Here is an 8,086-nt window from a genome sequence, read left to right as displayed (position 1 = left end):
TGTGAAAAGAAGAGAAGTGAAAAGCAAAGGAGCAAAGGAAAGACATAAGCATCTGAATGCAGAGTTCCAAAGAATAGCAAGAAGAGATAAGAAAGCCTTCCTCAGCGATCAATGCAAAGAAATAGAGGAAAACAACAGAATGGGAAAGACTAGGGATATCTTCAAGAAAATCAGAGAGACCAAAGGAACATTTCATGCAAAGATGGGCTCGATAAAGGACAGAAATGGTATGGACCTAACAGAAGCAGAAGATATTAAGAAGAGATGGCAAGAATACACAGAAGAACTGTACAAAAAAGATCTTCATGACCAAGATAATCACGATGGTGTGATCACTCACCTAGAGCCAGACATCCTGGAATGTGAAGTCAAGTGGGCCTTAGAAAGCATGACTACGAACAAAGCTAGCGGAGGTGATAGAATTCCAGTTGAGCTATTCCAAATCCTGAAAGATGACGCTGTGAAAGTGCTGTACTCAATATGCCAGCAAATTTGGAAAACTCAGCGGTGGCCACAGGACTGGAAAGGGTCAGTTTTCATTCCAATCCCAAAGAAAGGCAATGACAAAGAATGTTCAAACTACTGCACAATTGCACTCATCTCACATGCTAGTAAAGTAATGCTTAAAATTCTCCAAGCCAGACTTCAGCAATATGTGAACCGTGAACTTCCTGATGTTCAAGCTGGATTTAGAAAAGGCAGAGGAACCAGAGATCAAATTGCCAACATCCACTGGATCATCGAAAAAGCAAGAAAGTCCCAGAAAAACATCTATTTCTGCTTTATTGACTATGCCAAAGCCTTTGACTGTGTGGATCACAATAAACTGTGGAAAATTCTGAAAGAGATGGGAATACCAGACCACCCGATCTGCCTCTTGAGAAATTTGTATATAGGTCAGGAAGCAACAGTTAGAACTGGACATGGAACAACAGACTGGTTCCAAATAGGAAAAGGAGTTCTTCAAGGCTGTATATTGTCACCCTGTTTATTTAACTTATATGCAGAGTACATCATGAGAAACACTGGACTGGAAGAAACACAAGCTGGAATCAAGATTGCCAGGAGAAATATCAATAACCTCAGATATGCAGATGACACCACCCTCATGGCAGAAAGTGAAGAGGAACTCAAAAGCCTCTTGATGAAAGTGAAAGAGGAGAGTGAAAAAGTTGGCTTAAAGCTCAACATTCAGAAAACGAAGATCATAGCATCCGGTCCCACCACTTCATGGCAAATAGATGGGGAAACAGTGGAAACAGTGGCAGACTTTATTTTTCTGGGCTCCAAAATCACTACAGATGGTGACTGCAGCCATGAAATTAAAAGACGCTTACTCCTTGGAAGGAAAGTTATGACCAACCTAGATAGCATATTCAAAAGCAGAGACATTACTTTGCCAACAAAGGTTCGTCTAGTCAAGGCTATGGTTTTTCCTGTGGTCATGTATGGATGTGAGAGTTGGACTTAAAGCTGAGCGCCAAAGAATTGATGCTTTTGAACTGTGGTGTTGGAGAAGATTCTTGAGAGTCCCTTGGACTGCAAGGAGATCCAACCAGTCCATTCTGAAGGAGATCAGCCCTGGGATTTCTTTGGAAGGAATGATGCTAAAGCTGAAACTCCAGTACTTTGGCCACCTCATGTGAAGAGTTGACTCATTGGAAAAGACTGTGATGCTGGGAGGGATTGAGGGCAAGAGGAGAAGGGGATGACAGAGGATGAGATGGCTGGATGGCATCACTGACTCGATGGACATGAGTCTGAGTGAACTCCGGGAGTTGGTGATGGACAGGGAAGCCTGATGTGCTGCGATTCATGGGGTTGCAAAGAGTCGGACATGACTGAGCGATGATGTGATCTGATCTGATCTGAATGCTGCTCTGTGTTATCATGCTCCAGTCAGTTCTGATTACAGCAAGATGGTACTGGCACTTGAAGTCATGTGATGACATAGAGTAGAAACCTAAGAAATGATTCTAGACAGTGTTCATCTGTACTGTGAATTAAAGAATGCTTTTTGAGTCAGTGTGGAAGGATGGCTTCGGTGTAAACAAGTGCCAAAATACTTTCAGAATGGACTACAAAGTTGAATATAAACAATCAACCATAAAGAGCTGAAAGAAAACAGAAGTAAATAGTTTCATGAATTTAGTTTGAAGACAGCTTTTGTGAGCATAGCCAAAGTCATTCTTGTTTATAGTGGCCAAGAAATTGGATGCAACTGAATTATATAATCACTGGAATAAAATTTTTATCAAATCAGATAAACAAATAATGATACATTGATTCAATATAATGTAGTCACATAGAAAGGTTTTTCATGACATAATTAGTTTTAAAATGAGCTATCAAAAAAGTATGTACTGTTTAACTTTATTATAAGAAAAAACTATACATAATACTTAGCTAAAAAGTGTAGAACATTAATACTCTGGTTATCTCTCACTGGTTAATTTATATTTTTCCTGTTTTTCTGTATTTTCTTATTTAAATAAACAATCTCCACAAAACTCCCAAAACTTCTGTGAGACTTCTCTCTACTAACCAATCTTTACTATTTTTAAATTTAAAATTAGTGGGAGCAGAATTATTCACAGTAGTCAAAAAGTTGAACCAAGCCAAATGTCCACTCTAATAGATAAACTAAGACGGTATATCCATACGATGGAATACTATTCAGCAATAAAAAGGAATTAGCTACTGATTCACATTACGGGATGGATGAACTTCAAAAATATGCTATGTGAAGGAAGCCAGACACAAAAGGCCACTTAATATATGGTCTTATTTACCTGAAATATCCAGAAAGGCAAATCTATAGAGACAAAAGTAAATTATTTCTGATCTGCAGCTCCAGGCAGGAAGAAGGGTTAACTGTAAATGCACAGAGAGATTTTGTTGCAGGGAACAGAAATATTCCGGAAGTGGATTAAGGTGATGATTGCTCAACTCAGTAATAAAAAACGCTGACTGGTACACTGAAAACAGAGTGAATTTCATGAAATGTAATTTATGCCTCAAAAAAGTTTTTCAAAAAAACTTAATGGAAAATTTGGTGAAAGTTCAGAAACTAAAAGATTTAGAGGTTTTGTTGTATTCTGGTGTTAACATGAAAGAAGAGGATGAAGAAAGAATGATTAGAGACTTCACAACTGCAAAAGAGAGAATCTGGCTTTATACACCGTGGTTATCTGTCCAGATATTTGGGATGGATATGGTTTTTTGTTTTGATGCCAGGGAAGAAAGCTTATCTAGATTTAGACACAATGAATCATGATTCTATTTCCTTAACCAACTGTGGATTCCTGGAGAAAAGAAACTAAGTCCTAGCCTTGAGTATTAACTTTTGCCACCAATCTGCTATGTGACCTTCTCCCAATCACTTCATTTTTCTGAATGTCAGTTTCTTTATCTTACAGAAGTGTGAGTTGTACTAAATGGTTCTTATAGCCCTGTTCAGCTGCAGAATTCTTTTCCTGGGCATTCACCCCTCCCAAGGATTGCCCTAGACTCTTATCTAGTCCTAATGCTTGTTGCTTCAGTTTCTGTATCCTCCACATCAGATAAAGTGACCTGGTTCCACCCCATTTATCTGTATTTTTTCCCCTGGGAGCCTTTGCTCAGGCCCCAGGTTTATCAGAAATGAGATTTTTCTAATTGTTCACCCCCCTACACATTTCTCTATCTCTGGATCTCTCTCACTGGATTTCTACACTTGATTGTCTTTCGTTGCTATTCTGTTTATCCCCTGCTGCATTGCAAAACCTCCCTCAAACCTAACAATTTAAAACAACAATCATTTTCTTAGGCTGAAAATTTTGTGAGTCAGAAATTAGGGCAGGCAAAGTGGGGATGGCTTGTCTCTCTTCTGATGTAACTGGGGCCTCAGCTAGGGTGGCTCAAATCCTAGAGGTGGCTGGGATGGGACTGTAAGCTTCGAGCTGTGTTTCTGGCTAACAGCAAGATTTCTCTGTTCTTCTTCATGTGGTATCTGCTGAGGCTTAGATGTCCAAGATGGCTTCTTCACTCTTGAAAATGGTACCTGGGCTGGGATGGCAGAGGCAGTCACTGCTGGCCACACAGCTTCTCCAAGTGGCAGGTTGGGCTTCCCCACAGCATGGTGATCTTAGGGGTAGCTAGATTTCTTGCTCGGTGGCTGGCTTCCTTTAGAGCATGTGTTTCAATAGTCCGGTTGGAAGTGGCAAGGTTTTTTTATGACCTGGCTTTCCAAGGTGACACCTGGCAGTGTCACCACTGGTACCACAGGGCCAACCCAGCTTCACACTCAGGGGTGGGAAGATGCAGCTTTGGAAACTGGCTACTGCAATTGCTAATTCTTCTGTGTTTCATTTTCACAACTAGAGTCTAAATTATTTGAAGTTAGAGGTCATTTCTTTCATCTTGTATTATCTCTTCTCTCTCTTCCTCCTAGATCACCAAGAACAGAAACATGTGTTTTATAGATGGTGGACTAAAGGTGGGATAAACTCAGAGGTCCCAATCCTGACTGTGTTACTTATAAGCCATGAGACCCAGAAAGTCACTCAACCTCTTTAAGTCCAAGTTTTCTCATGAATAAAATGAAGGCACTGGTAATATAAAGTCTGTTTCCTCCCAGAGCTGAAATAATGACATTGTTTGCAAAACACTTAGAAAAATGGCTCATATAAGCAACCAATAATTTTATTGTTGATTAAATTTATACCATAAGTTTATGATAACTTGGGGGCAGTATTACCTAGAGGCAAAGAAAAGAGCATAAGCATTATTTTCCAGGATGAAAAAAAAATTCCATAAGCTGTGATAATGAAGGCAACAGGTTCTGTTCTCACTGGCTGGAGACCTCTGATGCCATGAAGACAGAAATTTAAATTTTCTTATTTCTTCATGTTTTATATAAAGAGAGAAGGCACTTAACTGGCTACAAATTATGATTTTCAAAAATCACCATAAAAATGTTGTTAACTACTGAAGTGACAAAGCAAGATGAGTGTAAATAAACAAAACCCATAAGGAAAAATATTGATTTGAAGCAGAGAAAATGTCAATGTAGGAAAAATAAGTGTAAGTAGAAATTGAGGGATGAATGAACACTTAGAAATGTTGCAAAAACCGGAGTGCAGAATGGAGAAAAGCCAAGGGAGAAGATTGGGAGAAGGTTTCAAGGCTATGTCTTGATTATGCACCATTGACAATGACATAATTACTACCTACATTCCAAATGCCATGGCCTCTGGTTGAAAAGGGTGTACTTTTATTTAGGAAAAAGATAATTAACATAAACTCCCCTGGGAAAATAACATAAAATTATCCAGTTATGCTACTTCAACTTTACAGAGAAATACTTATATCAACTTCATAGAGAAGTACTTATAAAGAATTTACAATAGACATAATCAACAGAAATTGTTTCAAATTGCAGGGGACCTATTTTCCTCCTCCTTAGAGCTCATAGTTTAGCTTAGTGTTTTCTTCAGAAGGTTAGTTTTCTTCTGAGTGACTGCAATAATCAAAAGGCATTCAGGAAGAAAGAGAGTCTTGGCAACAGTTTTTAAAAAATATTGGCAAATTCATGGCTTCCAGACCCCTTGGTGAAGGAACACCAGGAAATGACACTGCAGAAAAATCAAGGAGGCTGTTGAGTTAATTTTAAGAATGTTGATATTGAAAGTAAAGTGGGCACTCCAGTCTATTTGGAAGAGTAGACCTGTGGCACGAACAGCATCTTATACTAGGGCTCCTGGGAACAGACTCTAAGAAGGACCACTGAGTGCAGATGGTTTTGGAGGGGGTGCTCTTTGGAGACCCACCTGCAAAGAGAAAGAGGCACAGGACAGAGGCCCACAGTGCCACTGCAACCAAGGCCTCTGCCAATTCTGCAGGGAGCTCTGGAGCCGGGATGGCTTTCAGTTACTTCTCCCATCTGAGGTAGGGAACCCAGGACCTTTATATCCTGCATTAGCCTCATGGAAGTGAGTAATTTTGGATGAGGCACTACTCTGCAATCAAGGACAATGCCCTCTGAAGGACATGACTGTGAGCCATCAGCAGTCTATATTCCCAGCATCCAGGCATGAGTCATCACTTCTGATCGTTTTCTAGTCATGCGCAGGATTTATTTTATTATATATTGATAAATTTCATACAGTAAGTTGCTTAATCTTATATATGTGTATGGCTCTCTGAATTTTCCATCTGTATATATATCCACATAATTCTCAGCCAAATCAAGCTATAGATTAAATATTCAGCACCCAGCAGGCTTTCTCACACCTCCTCCTAGTCAGTAACCGTCCCCTCAAAAGTAATAACTGTTCTCACATCTATGATCATGGATTAAGTTTTGCCTGTTTTGAACTTCCTATAAATGGAAATATCTAGTATGAACTCTTTTGATTCTAGTCTTTTTTCCCCTGACATATAAATGTTCTTTAATAACTCTCTTATCTGCTTGATTTTATTACTTAAAAAGGCAGAGGGTATCTGTTTTTTGGATTTTTTAAACTTTTCACCTTTTTAAAAAATTGAAATTTTATTGATTTACAGTACTGTGTTAGTTTCAGGTGTATAGCAAAGTGGTTCGTATATATTTGTTCTTTTTTCAGATTTGTTTCCATTTTAGATTATTACAAGATATTGAATATAGTTGCTATACAGTAGATCCTTGTTGTTTACCTATTTTATACATACAAGTGTGTATCCATTAGTTCCAAATGGTTTCAAATGGTTCCTAATTTATCTCCCTTCTTTTACTTTTCAGTAACCCTGTTTGTTTTCTATGTCTGTGAGTCTACTTCTGTTTTGTGAATAAGTTCATTCATGTCATTATTTTTTAGTTTCCACATATAAGTGATGCCACATATTTGTCTTTATCTTACTTAGTATGAAAATCCCTAGGTCCAATCATGTTGTTGCAAATGGCTTTATTTTATGGTTTTGCTGTGGGTCAGCGGTAAAGAATCCGCCTGCCAATGTAGGAGATGCAGGTTTGATCCCTGGGTGGAGGTGATCCCTTGGAAAAGGAAATGGAAACCCACTCTGGTATTCTTGCCTGGGAAATCCCATGGGCAGAGAAGCCTGGCAGGTTACAGTCCATGGGATCTCAAAAGAGTTAGATACAACTTTGTGACTAAATAACAATACTCCATCTTCTTTTGGATCTGGTCTTTTTAACTTAACATGCCTACGTGATTCTACATGTTGTGTATAGCTATAGTCCATTCTTTCTTATTTCTGTTTAGCAATACTGAGTAAGTATACCACAATTTGTCTACTCTTGATGGGCACTTGAATTGTATCTAGTGTAGCATGTAATGGATAATACATCTCTGAACTTTCCTGTGCCTGTCTCTTAATGGACAATTACCACTCATTTCTGTTATGTATCAAAGAGAGGAATTGTAGGGTGCTAGGGCATACATATGTTTAGTTCTAGTAATACTGCCAAACAATTTTTTCAGGTTCACTTCAGTTCAGTTCAGTTGCTCAGGCGTGTCCGACTCTTTGCAACCCCATGGACTGCAGCACGCCAGGTCTCCCTGTCCATTAACAACTCCTGGAGTTTGCTCAAACTCATGTCCATAGAGCTGGTGATGCCATCCAACCACCTCATCCTCTGTCGTCCCCTTCTCCTCCCGCCTTCAATCTTTTCCAGCATCAGGGTCTTTTCAAATGAGTCAGCTCTTTGCATCAGGTGGCCAAAGTATTGGAGTTTCAGCTTCAGCATCAGTCCTTCCAATGCATATTCAGGACTGATTTCCTTTAGAATGGACTGGTTGGATCTCCTTGCTGTTCAAGGGACTCTTGTCCAAGGTAGTTGTACAAATTTACAATACCATCACAGTCTTTGCTGCCAAAAGAGGTACATTTAAATGATTTCTGCATGAAGGACTAAAAACACGTTCTCTGTGAATTAAGGAAAAGATTAGTTCTGTTAAGGATAGTTGGATTATAAGAACTTTAAAAAGAGTAACATAAAAACGTGTATCATGTATTCTCTGTAGATATTGTAGATAACTTTTCTCCAGCAGTTTTGAAGGACTGTAAGGAATGGTAAGAGGTTCCTCAAGCTGTATACATAGGTCAG

The sequence above is a fragment of the Bison bison genome, unplaced genomic scaffold (assembly GCF_000754665.1).
Source record: "Bison bison bison isolate TAMUID 2011002044 unplaced genomic scaffold, Bison_UMD1.0 scf7180017864474, whole genome shotgun sequence".
In the NCBI taxonomy this organism is placed as follows: domain Eukaryota; kingdom Metazoa; phylum Chordata; class Mammalia; order Artiodactyla; family Bovidae; genus Bison; species Bison bison.
Note: the sequence above shows the minus strand (reverse complement) of the source record.